The 21,247-nt window shown below is 48.5% G+C and overlaps 1 protein-coding gene and 1 long non-coding RNA gene across 2 annotated transcripts in view; one reads left to right on the top strand and one right to left on the bottom strand.

Moving 5' to 3' along the window:
* The window catches only part of LHPP (phospholysine phosphohistidine inorganic pyrophosphate phosphatase), a 211,211-nt gene that overhangs the window by 138,644 nt on the left and 51,320 nt on the right, over positions 1–21,247 (top strand). The window lies entirely within an intron of this gene.
* On the bottom strand, positions 6,083–17,618 carry LOC144456239 (uncharacterized). Its single transcript, XR_013485136.1, has 2 exons — positions 10,033–17,618; positions 6,083–9,602 (listed from the first exon to the last, which is right to left on the bottom strand). It is a non-coding gene; the product is annotated as an uncharacterized LOC144456239 (long non-coding RNA).

Genomic DNA, 21,247 nt, shown 5'->3' with positions numbered 1-21,247 from the left:
CCCACTCTCAGCCAGTGCCTTGTCCCCTGATGCCTTGGGACCGAGAGCAAGGGCTGAAGCATCTTTCATCAGTGGCTTCCTTGACCGGAACCATCTGTCTCTTCTCCAGTCGAGCTGAGTTTTCTCCTCTGTTCCATGTTGGATGTTAAACAGTCTGAGACAGACAGCTGGCAGGCCCCCGATATCTCTGAAAAACTGCTTATGGTTTTCTTTCTCCCCAGTTGTCAGATTGTTTTGATATATCGTGTGAATGTGTTTCTCAGAACCTTTTACCCCTTAAGCTTCTCCCTGTCTGTCTGAATCCTGCTTCCAGTGGTTAGAGATGCTGCCTCTGCAGCAACAGATGGTGAACGTGAAGTCTGGCTGGTGACCCACACTAGAATCTCAGAGCTACAAGGCCTCAGAGGCCATGTAGCCTAATCCCCTCATTTTACAGGTGGGGAACTAAGGCCCAGGTCACTCAGGGAGCAAGGTCCACTGTGGTGCAGGGGACAGAGCACCAGGCCTGGGGTCAGCAAGACCTGAATTCAAATCTGGCCTCAGACACTGTCTAGCTATATGACCCTGGGCAAGTCATTTAACTTCTGTTTGCCTCGGTTTCCTGATCCATCAAAGGAAGATAATAATAGCATTTGCCTCCCAGGGTTGTTGTGAAGGTCAGTGAGATAATCGCTGAAAAGCATTTAGCCTAGAGCCTGATACGTTATGTACGTGTTTGTTGTTCAGTCATTTTGCAGTCATGTCTGACTCTTTGTGACCCAATTTGGGATTTTCTTGGCAAAGATACTGGAGTGGTTTAGCCATTTCCTTCTCCAGCTCATTTTACAGATGAGGAAACTGAGGCAAACAGGATGAAGTGACTTGCCCAGGGTCACACGGCTAGTAAGTTGTCTGAGGTCAGATTTGAACTCAGGTGTTCCTGACTCCAGGCCTGGCGCTCTCTCCACTGTGCCATCTAACTGCCCCTATAAATGTTAGCTATGATGATGATGATGATAATGAAATGAGATAATAACGGTAAAGCGCTTCACCCAGGGCCATTAGACACCATAGAAATGTTAGCTATTGCTATTATTGGTTATCAGAGGCAGGTTTGAACTTAGGTGCCCGAGTCTAGAGTTGGGGTTCTTGCCCCCCATAAGTGGACCCCAGCCCCTGTGGAAGATGTCTCCTTGTGGGGAAATCTGGTATTTGCCAAGTCAGCACATCCTAGGATACCTTTTGTTTTTGTTTCTCGGTATCACTTTCAGAAAGTTCTAATTCTTAGGAAGCTTTACTTTATATCAAATCTCAATCTATCTCCACGAAACTTCCATCCCCCAAGATGCTCCTCCTTCTGCCCCCTCAGGCTCAGTCCAATCCCTCTCCTCCCTGACAGCCCTTCACATCCCAGAAGCAAGCCATCGACCTCCCTAGCAAGCATGAGCCCTGCCCTCAAGGGGCTTACCTTCTAATGGGGGAGGACAGCTCAGAAATGGGACTTAGAATGCTGGAGAGGTAGAATGTTTACTACAGCCTAGTATGGATAAGGCCCAGAAGCAAAGGCCCAGTGGCTCGCCTGTCAGAGCCCAGGGACCCAGGGGGCAGAAGCCCTTGTACCACTGAGAAGGAAGAGTTTGTAAATGAAAAGTTTAAATAAGATTTCCAGGTTAAGATATGAAAAAGCAAACCATTTAGGGGAGGTTCCACCATCTCTCGGGCGGTAAATGGATGTGGCAGATTGAAAGTGAATTGGTGGGGCAGCTAAGTGGCGCAGTAGATAGAACTCTGTCCTTGGAGTCAGGAGGACCTGAGTTCAAATGAAGCCTCAGACACTTGATACTTACTAGCTATGTGGCCCTGGGCAAGTCACTTAACCCCAATTGCCTCACTAAAAAAAAAAAAAAAAGAAAAAGAAAAAAGAAAGTGAATTGGTGAATGAATGAATGAATAATAGAATGAATGAGTGAGTGAATGAACCTGGTGTCTGCCAGCCAGCGGGCAGGATGGGGTCTCTTCTTGGAAAAGTCTTGGTCCACTGTTGACGATCATGAAACTGTATTTCTTCAGTCTGTTCTCCCCTTAAGTGCCCCCCGCTGAATCAGACCAGGCTTTCTTTGGTTAGATCTAAGCTTCACTGCAAGGTTTTATTATGCAAGAAATCTAAGACATTGGAGCAGCAGGTTTTAAACTGGAAGTGATAATGAGTCAGAAAAGACTGAATAACAGTAACTTCCTTCTCAGAAGTTCTCTAAAATGAACCTGAAAATAAGCAAAATCTCTGCAGCTGGAAAACTGGTCAAAACATTCTTGTCCTCGGAATCCACAGGCGCCTTCCCTAGGACAGTGTTCACTACACCCTCCTCCCCCGCCCCTATGAAGAGATGGGGGGAGGGGCATTGCCCTCTGTTCTCAGACCATGAAATGTACCCAAGGAAGCACTGGGCTAACCATGTCACTCCCCTGCTCCATAATCCCAGTGGCTCCCTCTTGCCTCTTGGATGGATTACAGACTTGGTTGTTCGATATTTAAAGCCCTTCACAATTTCCTTTCTGAGTGTATTTCATACTCCTCTTTCTCCTACACTCGGGCCACAATGACTCACCTGTGCCTGTCTTATATGACATTTCATTCCCTGTCTCAGAACATTTGCCCAGGCAGCTCCCCCTGCCTGGGGTGCTCTCCTTCCTCATTCTTGCCTCTTAGAATCCCCAGCATTCTCTAGTACCAGCAAAGCTTCTCTGGTCACTTTGAACTTACTTTGTATCCTTTTGATGTTACTTGTACACACAGGTGTTGTTTCCTCTGATGAAACTGAAAACATCTCAAGTCAAGAGGACAGGAGTAAGCATGTAACTGTTTCCTTTTTGTATCTGTGTCCTGCACACAGTAGGTGCCTAAGAACTCCTTGGTGTTTGATGGACTTGGGGGGGGGCAGGGAGCAGAGGATGGCAGCTGCAGAGATCCTTGGAGATCCAACCATCCAACCCACCCATTTGACAGATGAGGAAAATGAGTCCCTAGATCATACAGTCAGTAGATTAGACTCAAAGGTCCCTCCCAACTCCAAATCTATGAACCTAGGAAATAAATGATGTATCCAGGGACCACAGACTCATAGAACACTATTGCTGGATATATCCCTGCAGATGAGGGGTTCTTCCCCTCTCTGTGTCACCCCTCCCCCCCACCTGGTGAAGCCTTTCTCAGAATCATGGTTTTTAAACACATAAAAGAAAAAACATAAGATGACAAAGGAAACCAGGTGTAATGAAGTACAGTTAGCAAAATAGCTTGAAATCCCTGGACTCCAAGTGAAGAAGCTCGGATCTAATTCAGCGCCTCCTTTATTGAGGAGGCCAAGAGCACCGGGGTCAGCAGTGGCTGGGCTGGGGCTATGACATCATTCAGCTGCCTCAGCCAGCCCGCGTGAAATGAAGTTTTCCACACTCCTAATCTGCCGCAGTCAATCCCAAAGCCCATGTGAGGCCACCATTGTTTATTCCATGAACTAGGAAATAACCCCTGTGTTCCCAACAGCTGAGTTTACATCAGCCAGCCATGGGATCCGGATGAGACTGTAACACGCATTCCCCTGCTACAGCGCAAGGAAGGGCCGAGGGGGAGCTCACCAGGGCTTCCAACGCTCCGACACTGGGGGCGCGGAATGTCTCTGAAATCACAAGTTGGCAGCATTCAAACCCAGCCCTGCTTCCTGTGAACACATCTGTCAGTGGTATTTTCCATTGTATCATTGTAGAAGGCATGTTTGGGTGTGTGTGAGAGAGGAAGAGAGGAGAAAGGGAAAAAAAGAGAGAGCATGAGAGAGATAGGGAAAGAGAAAGAAGAGAGAGAAAGAGAAGAAGGAAGAGAAAGAGGAGAGAAGGGGGAAGAAAGGGAAGAAGGGAGAGAGAGGAGAGAGGAAGAGAGGAGAAAGGGAGAAAGAGAGACAGGGAAAGAGAAGAGACAGGAGAAAGAGGAAGAAAGAAGAGGGAGAGGGAGGAAAGGGAGAGAGAGAGAGAGAGAAAGAAAAGAGAGAGAATGAGAGCAAGAGAGGAGAAAGGGAAAAAGAGAGAGCATGAGAGAGATAGGGAAAGAGAAGAAAGGAGAGAGAAAGAGAAGAGAAAGAGGAGGAGAGGGGGAAGAGGGAAGAAGGGAGAGATAGGAGAGAAAGAGGAAGAGAGGAGAAGGGAAAAGGAGAGAGGGAAAGAGAGAAGAGAGAAAGAAGAAGGAAGGGGAGGAAAGAGAGAGGGAGGAGAGGGGTAGAATGACAAACAGATGACACTTGCCACCACAATATTTGCTGCCACATAGAATCGTCAATGTGTTATGACATATGGTTCCAGACGTGTGTATAAACTGAGTGGGAGAAGTGGACCTGGCTGTGTGCGTGCTCCCATGTACGTGGGAGTTGGCCCATTGGCTTCCGTGGGGCATCTCCCTGCTGCTCTCGCTTCCCTGCCTGGGTGTCGCCTGGCAGGAGGCTGACCTGGGGCCTCCCAGGGGTGCCCTCCCCTCGGTGCCCGCGGGGCTTGGCTCAGCCGCGCTCGCGGCGCATGTGCCCTGATCAGAGCCCCCGTGGTAGAGGAGGACGTGGGGCCTCACTGGACATGGGGGAAGCTCATCACTTGAGGTGGGAGCAGTCTGACGAGGTGACTCAGGGTTTTGTTTCTCTTTTTTGCCTCAGCTACAGCAGGCATATGAAAAGCAGACTGGCTGAAGGGAGAGTCCAAATGAAGCTTTGACCACTAAGGGCGTGTGTAGACTTGCACGTGACCCAGCAGAGCAGGAGTGGGAGAAGGCCGCTTGGCTCCTACCTCCCCTGCTTTGTTCCCTTCCTGGCCCCCACTGCCCTCCCTCCTGCTAGAGGGCCTCCTGGGCACCTCCCTCCACCCCAGTGGTTGGCAGGGACTCCAACCCCTTACTTGACATTGCCCCCAAGGGCACTTCATCCCCTGTATCAGCTCCCTCCTGTAAGCTGCGGGGATCAAGGGTCCAACCATCCAGCCCACCCATTTAACAGATGAGGAAAATGGGTCCCAAGATCATACAGCCTCCCCAAGTGTCAGCTCTCTCCTGCCAGGCAGTGAACAGGGGTCCTGGGTTCACATCCTTGCTCTGCCATTCACTAACTGTGTGACGTTGGGAAAGCCACCTAACTGCTCTGGACCTGTTTCCTCATCTGTACTGGCCTCTGACATTCCTTCTAGCCCTAACTGTATGGCCCTGTGGTCCTATGATTTCCACCACTTGCCAAAGCGTGGCTCTTGCATAGGACTTAGGGGCAGTCTTCCATAGTAGAGAGAACCACTGGCCTTGAATTCAAGTCCCAGAATCAACACTGAGCCTCAGTTTCTTCATCTGTAAAATGGGACTGAGGATAATTCTTGTACCTGCCTCAGAGATGTTGTGAAGAAGGCACCTTGTAAATCAGGAGTTATTGGTCTGTTGCCAAGACAGATAAGGCATGCCCCTTGCATTCAGGAGGCTCATCACTTGGGAGGAAAGACCAGACAAGTGGAAAGATGACCCAGGCTGGAGGACCAGCAGAGCAGGAATAATGGAGATGGGGGTCCAGGGAGATCCATGAGCATTATCAGAATAGCAACGAGGGAGTCCAGGGTGGGCAGAGAAGTGGGCCAGCCCTGGAGACGGGCTGAGACAGTCAGGAGGGGGAAATTTCAATCTGAGGCCTTGGAGACAGAATAGTCATGAGTGATGAGGGCCATACTTTGGCCGTGTTTCTGAGTGGCAGGTTATATTACATGTCTGGGTCCCAGTTTTCTCATCTGTAGGGAAAGAGGGTTGGACTTTATGACCTCTAAGCTCCCTGTGATCCTGTAAACCTGGGATGGTAGGGACCAGGGTGTAGAAGACCAAACTGGGGGCTAAGGTCATTAAGGAAAGAGGGAAAGCAGGCACCTCGAAGTCTGTAGATATCTGCTGTGATGAAGATGAAGAAAACTGTCAGTTTCCAAGTCTCCTCCTGGCTGTGGAGGTCAGAGTTGAGACCAACGGCTTCCACCCATGGTGTCTGATTCAAATAGAAATGGATCTAGACTGGTGGCCCATTGACTTAGAAAACCACAAATTAACACTGTCTTTGTTGTATGGCATTTTCATTGATTTTCCCAACCGCATTTTAATCAAGTCACACCTCTGGGTTAAACTACGGAGACCAATGGCTGGATGGCTGGATAGGAGATATCCCAACATGAGCTGTCCAAAGGGGAAGGCACCCTTGGTAGGTGCTGAGTTCCCCATTCCTTGAGGACTCCGACAGAGGCTAAATGAGGACTGTCAGGAGAGTTCTAGGTTCCCTGATGGGATTCTCAGTGTGAGTGTCGCAGATGGTGCAGATGCATGATACAGCCAGGTCCAAGTGAGAGCCTCCTCTCTGGCTGCTGCCCCTCCTCCCCTGACTTAATCAGGACAGGCTGATTTAGGAGTTTCCAACTGTATCTCATTTACAGGGGAATATCCTTGCTTTCAAAGGCATAAATAAGTTAAAAAAAAAACCCTCCCCCTGGGAACAACAAAGTTGAGTGGCTCCCTCCTTTTAATTAAAATGCTGAACTGCTGGAAATATTCTGTGCTGATGGAAAAACCTTGTCCTTTTTAACCCTCTGACTCCTCATCTGCAGTTTAATGGGAATGACAGAGGGGAGACGGTGCCATGTATCTGTGGCGAGCTGGAGGTGGGGTCAGCTGGTCAGGCCTTTTAGAAACCCATGTAGTTCATCCTTATGCCTGAGTGAAAGTCAGATGATGCCTTTGAGAACCTCCAGGTCTAAAACGGAGATTCCCTTGAGCCCAAACACTGGACACTTTGGACGGGAACATCTCTGACGGGAGGACCCTCTGTGGTCCACCATGGCTGAATAACCCCAGGATCATTACAGCTGCTGTTGGTAGGGGACACAATGGGGGAAGCTCTGGTCATCCTCCCAGAAGCAGGAGGACAGGGTAGTGGAAAGACTTTTGGACCTGGAGTTGAGAGACCTAAATTCATATCTCAACTTACTAGTTGGGAGCCGGCAAGTAGGGTACTTAACCTTTGAACCTCAGTTTCTCCTTTATTAAGGTGGAGGAAATGGCACTCGTACTACTACAGAATCTCTGATCCAGAAGGAAGCTCAGAGGTTGCTAGTCTGAGCCTCTCATTTTAGGGTGGAGGAAACTGAGGTGGGGAGAGGGCAGAGCAGCAGGAAGTGTCAAAGACAGAATTGGAACCCGGGTCCTCAGGCTCCAGGGCCGGTGTCCTTTCCCTGCCAAGGCGTTTGAGGAAAGCCCCCTGGAAACCACCAAGCTCGCTGGGAGCATGCACAGATTTCTTCCTACCCATCAATGATTCCCTTCTCACTCCCTCCTGGCTCCTCGATCCCGCCTATCCCGGGTTGTTTTTCTCATCTCTGTCTTTTTATGACGAGACCTCGGGGGCCTCTGCCTCCAAGCTGCAGCTGACCATGCATCCCCTCTGCAGTGCACCTCTGCATGGGGAGAGAGCCTTCCCATTCCTCAGGCAGCTGGCTCCACACTGGGACAGCTCTCACCATGGGGAAATGTTTCCTTCCACCAAGCCCAAATTGGCCCCTTTGTAGAGGAGATATCCAGTGTGCTGGAGACAGTCTTCTGGCCCTGTCTGGGATTTTGGAGTACCAACATAGCTCTCATGGAGAGCAGGTGCTAACCTGCGTTGGTGAAAGGACTTTCCACACTGGAATTTCCTTAGACCAATGAAATCACAGATCTAGTACAAAAACAAACAAACAAAACCCCGCAGCAATCAGAACATGGCTTCTTGCTCTGACTGGCCCACTTCATTTTGGGGTCACATGTGCCCTTAATTATTTCTCTTGCCCCATTTCAGACAGTGTTGGTCCTTGCTAGTAACTGGACACAGCCTGCTGACAAGCCCACCACACGTCTCTCTCGGGCTCCCTGGGTCCGCTGCGAGGCCGATTCAGTTGTTCAGAGCCATCTGAACAGTGGGGGTGTTTTCAGTAGCAAACCTCCTGGTGTCACTGAAAGGGCTCCTAGCCTGATCCCCTCCCGGGCCCCGGGCATCTCAGGCCTGGTTCATGTTGCATCTGCAGTGCCTGTTCGCTGGAGAGCTGCAGACAGGCTGGCTTCATGGTTAGTCATAACCTGGAAAACCGGGGGAAAACCACTTGACTTTCTTCTCTGTGGACCATCATGGATTTGGAGTATGAATGAACGAATGAAAAAGAATGAATTAGGTCCTTGCTATGTGCCAGGCACTGTGCTAAGCTCTAGAAATAATATAGATATAAAATAGGCACTCCCATTCTAATGGAAGAGAAAACGCTTGAGGGAGGATTCAGCTACAAGTCTGTGGAAAAAGTCCCATGGTCCTTGGAGTATACCAGCAAAGCAAAGAGTTAAAAAGTATCTCTTCTTTCATATGATTTCTACCAATAGAACTTTGCTTTCTGGATCTTAAGGTCATTTTACAGATGGGGAAACTGAGGCCTCGGATCACACAGGTCATAAGATCAGAGGGGGCTCTTCCTGAGCTTCGGCTGCAGAAGCAGTTGTCACGTCATCTCTCTGCATGGGTTGATTCCCTTTAAAGAACTCCCACATTCTTCAGGGAAGGGAGGGACGTTCCCAAGGTCTCCCAGACAGTAAGGTACAGAACCAGGATGGGAACTCCCATCCTCTGTGTCCAAACCCAGTTCTCTTTCTGCTGGCCCTCACTGCTGTCCTCCTCTGATAGCTATGGTTCTCATGGAGGAGGAAGCCGACGTGTTCTGGCTCCAGCCATCAGTGTGATGTTGTCAGTCACAAGGAACGTATCACGACCGTTGGATCCCGAGATTTCCAGTCACTTTGATCTTTCCTTCAACGTGCCTGGTACTTGTATCTACGCTTTGCTCTCCCACTGCTTGGGACGGCGCCCGCCTAGTGTTTACGAGGCACTCAGGAAATGCTGATTGGGTTGACTGAATTCTAATGGAGGCACGTGCAGCACCTGGGATGAGGCCTTGCACATAGTAGGTGTCTAATAAATGTTTGTTGGCTCCGTGGGATTTAACACTGATGCTTTTAGATAAATTCTTTCCCTTTTAGGGGTGGTGGGTCAGCAGAATGATCACTCGTTGGGTGTTTTAGGGTAGGGAGCCCTTTGGTGTAGGAGTTGGGAGGAAGGAAGAAAACAAGCATTTATGAAGCACCTTCTAGGCTCCAGCCACTGTGTGTAGTGTTTTATAACTATGATCTCATGATTAGGAAGGCTGCAGAAGTAAGGTCCCTTCTCCTTCTCAAATCCCAAGATTCTGTGATAGAATGCACGAGGGGACAGAGAGATGGGACGAGTCACTTTTCACAAGCTGACACCAGAGAGAGAAGAGGCTCGGTACTGGCTTTGTGGCTGTTTTCTCTGCCAAGAAGAATGACCCTCACACTAGAAAGGACAGAACAGAAGTAACCAAGATGAGTAAGGAGAAAGTAGGCAAGCCCCCAGCCACCCTCAGTGAAGTCCAGGCCCTGGTCGGAATGACTGGTGTTCTTAGCTTCCCAGAGTCCTGGCGGATGGCAGTGCTGGGTCACCGACAGACCAGACGAGGCGCCACAGGCCTGGAGAAGGGCAAACGCCGACCTGGATTTTCAAAAAGGGAAAGAGAAGAGTCTGCAAACTACAGACCAGTGAGCTTGACTTTGGGCTCTGGGAAAATTCTGGAGCAGGTCATGGTTAGTGGACTAACAGGCCCCTTCCTATATGAAGCCTTTCCTGAGCCCCCTACCCCCAACTGCTAGTGCCCTCCCTCCTTCCCAAAATAGCTTCTGTTTAATTACTGTGAGTTTATTCGCTCTGTATTTATGAGGGCTGCGTTTATAAGGGGTGTTCCAAAAGTCTTAGTGCAGCTCTGAGCTGCCCTTAAAACCGCACTCAGTCTTTTGGGACACCAGTGTCTGCACACATGCAAACATACAGACACACACATACATAGACACTGTGGGTGTGTGTGCATCCTTGAGAGGAACAGTTGTTTCACTCATTTTGCTTGTGTCCCCAGTGCCAAGCTTACCACAGGTGCTTAAGAAATGTTGGTTGGTGAACTGGTTTGATTAATGAGTATTTAGTAAAGGAAGCAGAGATTCTGAAGAGCTGGCCTGGCTTCACCACATCACACTGGCCATATGTCTTCTTTTGACTGGGTTGTTACACTGGTGAATGAAGCAAAAGTAGAGTCAACTTGAAATTAGCTCGACCTGTTCTTGTGGAGAAGGTGGAGAGAGAGAGAAATAGACGGATGGTTGAGATGGGTGATAGATGGAGGAGAGACAGATCACTGAAAGATCGATGAGATAGAACAGGTGGAGAGAAAGAGCAATAGCATAGATGAGATAGGCTGATAACAGAGAGATATCAAAAACAGGTAACAGAGGAGAGAGATCAGTGACAGACAGGCAGGCAGGCAGGCAGGTGGGTAGGTAGGTAGAAGATTAAGGCATTTATTAAGCATTTGCTATGTGCCAAGCACAGTGCTAAACCCTGGGAACACAAATAAAAGCAAAAAATAAAAAAGACAGCCCCTGCCCTCAGGGAGCTTGCATTCTAATGGGAAGAGATAACACAATAAGGGTAGCAGGAAAGCTAGGGGGTGGTGGGGGTGGGGTAGAGAAGTCACAGAGCCAGGAGCAGAGTGGGTAGAAAAGTAAACATGGATGGCTTGGGTTCTTCAGGGAGGGTGGTCCTCCTGGGCAGTGATTAGCAGCCGGAGGAGAAGCTTCTCTGTGGGAAGAAGGCTGTTGACAAGGGGGTGGATGAGGCTGGCCCATCACACAATTAAATAGGCTCAGAATCCCTTGCAGGGCTAGACTCAAAGAATTGTAAAGGACTGTATAAATAGGAGCTGCTGCTGTCGTCATGTTTTTTTTCCAAGAAGAGAACACGGTTCCTCCCTGGTCTTTGTTAAGCCCCAGGGAGAGGCAGAGACAGAGCTGAGCATCACCAGAGAGCAGCTGAGATCTGCCACATAGGCTTTTCTGGGCCTTGTCGGGTTAGGATGTTGAGCCCCGAAGGACACGCAGGCGTGTGGGGGGCACTGTCCTGCCGGCATGGGAGCCAGCATTGAGCCCCGAGGGCTTCTGATGTGGGTGATGACTCAGGGCTCTCTCCTCAATGCCCAGGCAGCCTGGCATTCCCGCCCCGCTCATGGGGCTACCAGCCCCGGGAGGGATGGGTTTGAGTTCTCAGCAGGCAGGGGGCACCTTATTCCAGTGGCCTCTATTTCTGTTGCAGCCAGAAGCCTTTGAGTCATTTCTGTTCCGTCCTCTTCACTAGTGTGATAGAGTAGAAAGTACATTGGTCTTGGAGACAGGAAACCTGAGTTTGAATCCTGCCTCTGAAGAGTACTAGTGACCCCGAGCAAGCCAATTAATCTCCCTGATCCTCAGTTTCTTCACCTATAAAATGGGGGTAATGGATTGTTGGGAGGAAAGTTCTTTGTAAACCCTAAAGCACTGGACGAAGATGTCATGAGTCCTACGTGATTCCTACAATCCTTCTGCCACTTGGACCTCTCAGTCCTTTCTCAGAATTGGTCGTGATGGTGCTTTTGTTGGTTTTTAAATTTATCTCTTCCTTTCCTGTAGCACTGTCCTGTTCCAGGACCCTCCTCTCCCACATCCTCTCAGCTGACCCTCCACTGGCCTTTCTTTTTTCTAGACAAATCTCCTCCCATTATACTTTGATCGTGTGGCCCCCCGTTCTACAAACTCCTGAGGTCCCCTATATTTGGCACAGAGAGAGGAACTGGCCCCAGGCCCTTCCAGATGAGCAGCTCCCTCCGCTGATGCCAGCGGCACCTTCTCTGCATCTGAGGGTCTGGAGAGTTGTTCAGGGTCATACAGCCAGGATGAGTCAGAGGCAAGTCTTGAGTTCAGTTTTTCTGCCTCTGAAGCTAGCTCTCAAGCCCCACTTCTCTGTCGAATCATGTATTTAGTATGGTATATAAGATTTAAATTCCTGTGTCTGGCATTCAAATCCTTTTGTAAACCACCTCAATCTTATTTCCTACAACTCCCTAGCTAGCCTAAGCTAGTGTCCTTCCCACCCTCATCTGCTTCAAGCCTCCACCTCCTCCACGAACCAGTCCCACAATATGGCAGCCAGCACTGGGCCTTCTCTTCTTAGCGTGCTCAATTAAGCAGCAGCAGTAAATGTCTTCAGTTCTTAGCTAACAGGGAGATGCTGTTGTGTCTTGTTTCCTGAGTATAAGCTCTTTGAGGTCAGGAGCTGTCCAGCGGATGACCACAGTGGTGGTACCGCATGCATTCCTTCATTGAAAATCTGTTCTTGAACTTTTGGTCAAGAAGGCCTGAGCCCCAGTGCTTCTGAGATTAGGGTAGCTACTGAGTCCTGGCTTAGAAGAGCAAGTTTAAATTTGACAGTGGAATGGCCAAGCCATTCTTCCTTCAACTTTAGATGGGTGTGGGTGTGGGTGTGGGTGTGTATGTGTGTGTATGTGTGTGTGTGTGTGTGTGTGTGTGTGTGTATGTGCATGGGGATGGGGAGATAATATACAGGGAGAAAAAGAGAGAGAGAGATACACACAGAGAAATAGAAAGATGGAGAGACAAGACACACAGAAAGAGGCGTTACAGCCATCCTGGCTTCTTGGCTTGACCCCCTCATTATCTTCCATGCAGATGTGCACTAATAGATTCACATTTGTCACTAGCAATGTAGACTCCCTCCGTGCTGTCAAGAACATCATGGTTAGGCAGCTTCTCCTGTTGATGTTATTAAATACTTTGCCATAAATCAGACGTGCCACCCACATGCTCCCGTGTCAGCTTGGAGGCAAAGTGGTCTTCCCCCTCCCCTCCCTCTCTCCCCCCACCCAGTCAATCACACGTACAATGTGTGCTCTGTGCAGGGAGCTAAAGATCTGTTGAGAAAACATTACCCAAGCGTGCAAGTATTTGTTGGAGATTAGGTCACCCTATGAATCCCAGCACCAAGCTGTGCCCACAGCTAGGCATTCGCTGTGGCCTCAGCTGATGGCCAGACTCCCTTTAGCCTCATGAAGGAGAATACTAAATCTCCCCTCAAGTGGACCTGAAATATTGCCCTCATTAGATGTCCCTCAAAATGGAGATTTTCTCTTAAGGGGGAGAGAGACAAAGACACACATATACAGGAGACAGAGAGACATACACACAGAGACACAGAGACACAGAGATATACACACCCACAAGACAGAGAGACAGAGAGAGAGAGAGGGGGATATGAAAACTCTGGCCCTCTGCTTACTGTCAGGGAATTCTGGGCTGTCTGCTGCCCCCCTGCTGATGGCTGGAGGTGTCATCCCAGAGGAAGGCTCGCCCTCCCCCTCATGAAGGTCTGCCCATGGGAGCCCCAGCACCCCTCTTCTCTGAGGTTATCTCAGCAGCAGCCTAACAGAGCCCACCGATCAAATCCCTGCAGTGGGTTTCGCCATCATGGATGGAGGAGGAAGACAAAAGTTGTGAACAACAAAACGTGGATTTTCTCGACCAGCTGTGTTACCAGCAAAGGGTAGCCTATTTATAATCATGGCACAGCTTTCATAAATCAAGGCTTTTTCTCCAGCAATGCATTTAATGAGGCCCAGTAAGTGATTTCATGGTGCACCCATCATTACCGTTGGATAGAAAGCAGCGTGGCCTTCAAGGGGCTGCGCTCTCACTGGTGCCTTTTCATTTCTTTGCAAAAAGACCGACCTCTAAACATTGTTCACAGCGTTGAGAAGCCTGTGCACAGACCCTGGGACTTTCTGTCCGGGAGAGTGTCAGGCCGTTTGATGAAGCATCCCGGTGTTTGCCTGGCCCAGACGGCCAGCCAAATAGAATGCACGTTCTGTAGAGCACCTTTTCATCCACAAGGTGTACAAAGCGCCTCGGGCTGAAAGCCCGCAGCACTCCGGGCTGGATCAATAGGATGTTTATGCTGCTTGGGCCATGAATTGGAGGTCTGTGATTCTGTATCTGCTCTCTACACAAAAGCCGTAGCTGTTGTATGGAGCAGGGCTGCGCTTTCAGGAACATGCTTCTCCCCCGGGGAAGAAAGGCTGCTCTTAGAATGGGAGCCTGGCTTTTATAAGCTACCCCAGGTTCATTAAAGAACGAGTGTTAGGCCTAAGCCCCAGGCCCTTGGACAAGAGCGCCAGACTCAGCGCGTCCCCCTTCCATCAAGAGAACGGCAAATGGGGAGCCGATGGGCCCTGCTAATTTATGTGAGAACATTTTATAAGAATCAGCGGTAAAGCCACCATTGCCCGAGCCTTTACCCCTCTCCAGCTTTAATTGCTAATTGGAGATCGGATCCCATAATTCCCACTCTCAGATTCCTTCCATCTTGGTTAATAAAATCAGAGTGGTCTCCCTGTACAGCTTCTAACAAACATGTTTCCTTTACCCACATTGCTGGGAATACTGGGACTCTCTAATTCCTCATTACACAGTTTAATGGTGTGAATCGTGACATTTTGTTCCACTCTTGTACTTTGGAATGTCGGGTCTGGATTCACACGTCGAGGGGCTCTGCTGCGCTCCCCTCCAGTTTGATAGCCTCCTTGCAGGTACTGCTCGGCTTCTTCATTTTCAATGAGGTCATTATTCCAAACCTTTAAACCCCATATTTTGCCAGCAGTAACTTTCAGGAATCAGCCTTCTGAAGCTGCCTCACAGCTCACTGGAGTTGTTTGACTTAGACTTCAAGGCCAGATGCTTCCAGGGAAAGGGTCACTCCCCCTCACCCTCCAACCCCGTATTCTTGGGGGGGAAATATATGTATGTGTGTGTGTGTGAATGTGAGATAAATCTTTATACACACACATACTACTGACTCGCTTTTTTTTTTACTTTAATCTACCTCAGAAATCAGGAGAACAGGATTTCATTTTCTTTACACATAAACTTCATTCATTTAACATTCTCATTTTCTTTTTAAGCATCCCCTAAATCAAAGTGAGAGGATTTGAGTCTGCCTAGGAAAAAAAATATAGAATCAACTAAGTGTTGGCAGACATTTGTGGAAAGTATCCCCAGCTCTCTCTCAGGAAGCAGCTCTTGGGTAGGCAGGGAGCAGGAAAAGGTGGAAAAAGAGAGGTCTTCATGTCTCCTGACCAAGAAGGTGCCAAGCCAGCATCTTCTCTTGAGTCCGGAGAGATTTAAAGGTGTCATCCCTATGAAAGTTTAACTGTAGTGATGAGTCAGCTCTGATTTACAAAGTTGTCCCTGATTTCTAGGTGAGAGAGACGTAGAAGGAGACAGAGAGGAGAGACAGACAGAGACAGAACAGAATAAGAAAGAGAGAGAAAAATAGGGAGAGAATGAGGGGACAGAGGGAGGGGAGAAAGAGAAAGAGGAGAAAGAATGAGGAGGAGGGAGAAAGAAAAGGAGAGGAGACTGAGGGGAGAGAGAAAGAGAGAGACAGAAACAGACAGAAAGGAAGACAGGCAGAGAACATAAGAAAGAAGGGAAGAGAGAAAATGAAAGAGGGAAGGAGGATGGGAAAGAGAGAGGGACAGAGAGGGGAGAGACAGACAGAACAGAATAAGAGAGGAGAGAGGGGGGTGCAGTAGATAGAACCAGCATTTATTAAGTGCTTATTCTGTGCCAGGCAGAATGCTAAGCACTAATGATATCAATCAAGCAGACAGGACAGGCTCTGCCAGCCCATGAAGGAGACAAGAAGGAGGAACAGGGGAGAAGCTGGTGTGAAATTGGCTGGGAAGTGGCTTAGAACCCTGGTTCTGAGCACAATAAGGTGAAAGTTCACCCAGAAGAACCAGGGCCCCAGGATTGGAGCCCAAGGTACCAGTCCAAGGGAGAACCTGAGTGTGATGGGCCAAGAGCAGTAGCTGGAAAGATCTAGCCGGGAAACCAGATTAGCCCATTTGTTTCACCTCATGAGTCAGACACTGGGAGTGACTGGAAAATACCAAACCCAACCTTTTTTTTTTTTAAGTAAATTGGGGTTAAGTAACTTGCCCAGGGTCACACAGCTAGTAAGTGTCAAATGTTTAGTCTGAGGGTGGATTTGAACTCAGGTCCTCCTGACTTCAGGGCCGGTGCTCTATTCACTGTACCACCTAGCTGCCCCCCAAGCCCAACTTTTAAAGAATGAACAAAATCCAAATCGTCTAGAATTTATCCAGATGTCCTCCACCATGAGGAGGCAGCAAAGGGTAGTGACAAGAGTGTGGGATCTGGGTCCACGCCCCTGGGCTCTCTGTGACTTTGTCTCCCTGGTCCTCATTGTCTTCCTTGGACAAGCTGGCCTGAGTGGTCCCATCCCTCCCAGAGGTGTCTAGATTGCCTAGAAGCATGAGAGGAGAGAGTGCATTCCAGACATTGGAGACTAAAGCCAGATGCTGGGGGATTGAGGAGGAAGCTGGTGGTGAGGCCAGGAGGCCATAGGTGGTAATAATCCTTTCTAGATACATGGCACTGAAGGGTAGGAGAAATATGGGACAGTTCAGTTCAAGTTAACTAGGTATGCCTTTGGTGCATTGGGCACCAAAGACCATCCCTTCCTCCTGGATTCTCTCTCCCACCTGAGTTTCCATGGCTGCTTTCTCCCAGTTCTCTTCCTGTCTTTTTGAACACTTCTTCTCAGCTACCTCTGCTGGAATATCATCAGTTGCCTGCCCTCCGCGTATGGACGTCTCTCCACGTTCTATCCTAGACCGCCACCTTTTATCACCATACTTTCTCACTTCCGCTGGTGCCGGTGACTCCCTAGTCAGCGTGGCAAGCCCTGGTCTCCCTCCTGAGCGCCAGCTGCGTTTTGGACATTCCGGCTGGATGGCCCGTCAGTATCTAAATACGAGATTTCTGAAACAAAACTCTTCTTTCTCCCCGGCCTCGCTGTTCCTCCTGACTCGCCCGTTTCTGTGGAGAGCATCACTCACCTGCCAGTCGCTGTGGGTTACAAACTTGGCGTCCCGTTGGCTCTTCCCTCTGCCACGTTGAGTCAGGTGCCAAGCCTTGTTGATTCTGCCTCCACGCCATTGGTCACATCTGCCCCTTTCTCTCCCACCCACCCTTTCTTCGGGGTGATTACAGCAGCCCCTCCCTCGGGCTCCCTGCCTATCCGAGCCTGTCCTCTTGCCGATCGGCTCTTGCCCTCACCGCTGAATCGTTGTTCCTGTAACGCTGCCCTGACCACTCCCCTTCAGCCTCACTCCCTGCTTCCAGTACCCCCTCAGTGCCTTTGCCCGGCCTGCTTCCCGTGCCAGGCTGGCTTTGTCCCCTCACTCGCCTCCTCCAAGGCCTGACTCAAAGCCTTTCCTCATCTCCCTGCTCAAAACTTGTTGCTGCTTGGTCATTCCAGCCGTGTCTGACTCTTCGTGGCCCCATTTGGGGTTTTCTTGACAGAGATACTGGAGCGGTTTGCCATTTCCTTCTCCAGCTCCTTTTACAGATGAGGAAACTGAGGCAAACTGGCTTAAGTGACTTGCCAAGGGTCACCCAGCTAGGAAGTGTCTGAGGCCAAATTTGAACTCAGTCTTCCTGACTCCAGGCCCGGTAATCTATCTGCTGTGCCACTCAGCTGCCCTAGCCTCATTTCCTCAGGGGAAGTGTGTGGTTTGATTTGCATTATTTCTCTGGGGGCATGTTGCTTCCTTCAATAGAGGATGTTGGCTTTACTTCCTTGTACCCCTAGTACATAGCTTAGTGCCCTGCACGAGGCACATATTTAATGCAGTGCTGCTGAAATGGATTGAATGTATTAAAAAGTTTCCTTTCTTAACTTCATAATTTAGATTGTCTGCCACTTGAGCTCAAAATAGTGAGATTTCACTGTAATGGTAAAAGATGACCTTTGTACCATGCCACTTTATCGCTCATTCAGTGTTTAGCGTATATGACCCTATCTCATCCTCACAGTGACCCTAGACGGGAGATGGAGGAATGGGCAGAAAAGTTGTGATTTACCTAAAGTTACCTGGATGGTAAAGGCAGGGCTGGGGCGCAAGCCCGCGTCATCGGGCTCCAAACTCAGCTTCTCAACGTCCAGATGTGCCCCAGCTTGGGTGTTGATTGGCTGAAGCTGGGGCTTGCAGGACAGCTGCTGCCAGGTCAGGGTTGACTCACTGATGGCCAGCACTAGCTTCTTCATATTTCCCTCCTCCCCGAACACAAACTCACACACATGCACACTCAAACACACACAGATCGTGTGTTCTTAGGGGCGCTCAACAGACCTATTCACACCAGGCTTTGAAAGCTCCTTCAGAGAAAGTGGGACTTTCCTCCAGACAGAAAATAGCCCAGCCCTTTGTCAAGGTCAGCAATAGTTGTTTGGGAAGGTCAACCCATAATGGAGGTCCATGGCAATGAATCCGTTTGCGTGTTTGAGTTTGTGTTGTGAAAACAGAGTTGGCTCCTCACCCATCCCTTCCCATAGCTCCCCCCAAAACTCTGGGGGCATTGGGAAGTGCTGGGTTTGAGGGTGCTTGCTTGGCTGATCAACAGGAATGACATTAGCACAGAGAAGGGGCCTAGAGGTGCACCACACCTGCTTAGAGAATTAGCGAGGAGCCTTTGAATGAACTGTCTCAGCCTTCACGATAGTTTGAGGATCAAGAGCATGAGATGTTGGATTTCACTTGAAGCCCCAGAAAGATGCTAGGAAGAGGCCTGGGCTCAGCAGAAACCTGGTTCCCCGAGATGGCATTTTCTAGTCAGATAATGCTGCTCTAAGCCTCAGTTTCCCCATCTGTAAACCAGGAGACCAGTACTTGCCCATTCTTCTTCTTCCTCTTCTTCTTCTTCTTCTTCTTCTTCTTCTTCTTCTTCTTCTTCTTCTTCTTCTTCTTCTTCTTCTTCTTCTTCTTCTCCTCCCCCTCCTCCTCTTCCTCCTCCTCCCCCTCCTCCTCCTCCTCCTCCTCCTTCTTCTTCTCCTTCTATTAGTGCATGTGCTGTGGATGGCCTTCGATGTCTTTTACACACCCAACTAGTCAGGAAGATTCATCTTAGAGATGGATTCTGGGCTTCCAACCTCAATCCTTCAGGAAAATCAAATTAACTTAAATTTCACAACAATTATTATAAGCTTAGTATAAACATCAACAAAAACAGATTGCCTCAAATAAATATACAGAATAAGAAGTGAAAAGTTATAGACAATCTTGAGTTTAATTAAATTCAACAGGCATTTATCGTACACTTACTGTGTGCCCGGGAAAGAACATTACCAGCCTGGGGGAGGGCTGGCTGGTCAGAGGCATGAAGGAGAAGTGGAATATGATGTCCGGGAGGCTGGCTTGGCTGGAAGGTGTGGTGAGTGAGGGAGAGAAGGTGAAATCCGGCTACAGTGGCAGGCTGGAGCCATGTTGTAAAGGGCTTTGAATGCCAAACAGAGGTATTTGCTTTCTGTCCAGGAGGATGAAATCTATTTAACAGGATAGAACCGACTGACTTTTAAAATAACAGCTAGACAGATCAATGTTGATTCTGCATCTGTCCCCATCCTGAAGTCAGAGCAGATTCACTCAGGTTTATGCCAACTTCACGTCACATAATTCTTTCCATATTTTCTCATGGGCTTTATATTTATCATTCTTTACAACATTGTAATATTTCATGGCATTCCATTAATACACCATAATTTATTCAGCCACTCTAGACATATGGGTTGTTTCCTTTTCTTGGGGACTGTGTTTTGCTTTGGTACAGACAGGCCCTTTTCCCCCCCTTTTTATAATATTTTCAGGATAAAGCCCTAGTAGTGACATAAAGGTACACTCAAGTTTCTAACTCTTACTGCATACTTTTTCCAGAATTGTTGTCTCTGATCCCACCAATATGCCGTAGGGTACATGCTTCCCTGTAGCCCTACCAGCATTTGGAGTTTTTAAATAGTAGAATGAACCTCTTGGAGCAGTTAGAGAATAATTAAATTCTCAGCTCAGACCAGAGAGAGTTGTGTAGACCAGCATCGTCAGGGAGGACATTTTGGAGGAAGAGGCCGTCAGTGTGAGAAGGGGATTTTGACAAGCCAAGAAGGAGAGAGGGTATCCAAGTGGAGACAGTGAAGTGCTTAAGGAAGGGCCCAAGGGAGTGAGTAAGAGCTGGGAAGGGCCTGTTTGCCTGGGAGAGGGTTTATGTGCTGGAAAGGGGCAGGTGGGAGGGAGATTTGGAATCCAGTGATCCAGGGCCTAAACACCACTGTGCAGCTGTACAGTATATCCGTGTGACCTTGAGCAAGTCATCTTAGGAAAGAAGCAAGCATTTATTAAGCACTTACTATGTGCCAGGCACAGTTCTAAGTAAGTGCTTTACAAATATCCTCTTATTTGATCCTCAAAACAATTCTGGAAAGTAGGTACTATTATCCCAATTTTATATGAGGAAACTGAGGTTAAGAGATTTGCCCAGGGTCACACAGCTAGTGAGTGTCTGAGGCTGGATTTAAATTCAGATCTTCCTGACTCCAGGTCCAGCTGTCTATCCACTGTGCCACCCAACTGCCTAATTTTAACTTCTCTGTGCCTCAGTTTCCTCCTTAAATTAAATTAAAAATTAAAGAAGAGGGTTGGACTCAATGGCTTTTAAGTTCCTGTCTAGCTCTAAAATTATGACCCTATGACCGCTTTGTGCCTCAGTTTCCCTCTTATTTGTAGAATAAAGAGGTTAGACCAGATGCTCTTCAAGGACCTTTCCCATGATCCTATGACTGTGAAGATCTTCAAACATTAAGCAGATGAGTTTAGACTTCATGATGGTAGACAGTAGGGAGCTACTCTAAGTTCTTGAGTAGGTGACTAACTGTTTTAGGAAGATTAGTGTGGCTGTAGTATAAGACCAAGGAGTCCAGAGGCCCTTCTCTTAAACACCACTCTCCAGACCTGCACTGCATTTGCTACAATTGTAAGAGAAAAAAAAATCGGGGGCAGCTCAATTTGTCATAATGACCTTTGCTCTCATATAAAAAAGTTAAATTTGTGAAACATGCTGAGTTCCTTTTGTATGCTGTCATTCAGTTTCCTGCCACCAGGTTGATGGTAGAACATCTTTGTAGTAAACCAGCCTAGTTAAAGTATCCCAGAGTGATCTTTTAGCATATAGTCTCATAAATATTTCATATGTGGATCCAAAGAAATAAAATGAGGAACACGAATTAAAGAAATTCAAGTCCCTAAAATGCTGGTAGAATTCCTCTGCTGTCCTGATGGAACTCTGACTGTTATCACTCCCCACTTACCTGGGATTTTCCTTGATGCTTTCAGGAAAACCTCTAGCCTC

Source organism: Phascolarctos cinereus, unplaced genomic scaffold (assembly GCF_003287225.1).
Source record: "Phascolarctos cinereus isolate Bilbo 61053 unplaced genomic scaffold, phaCin_HiC Scaffold_3;HRSCAF=262, whole genome shotgun sequence".
Lineage (NCBI taxonomy): Eukaryota > Metazoa > Chordata > Mammalia > Diprotodontia > Phascolarctidae > Phascolarctos > Phascolarctos cinereus.
Note: the sequence above shows the minus strand (reverse complement) of the source record. Positions and strands in the feature narration are given on the sequence as shown.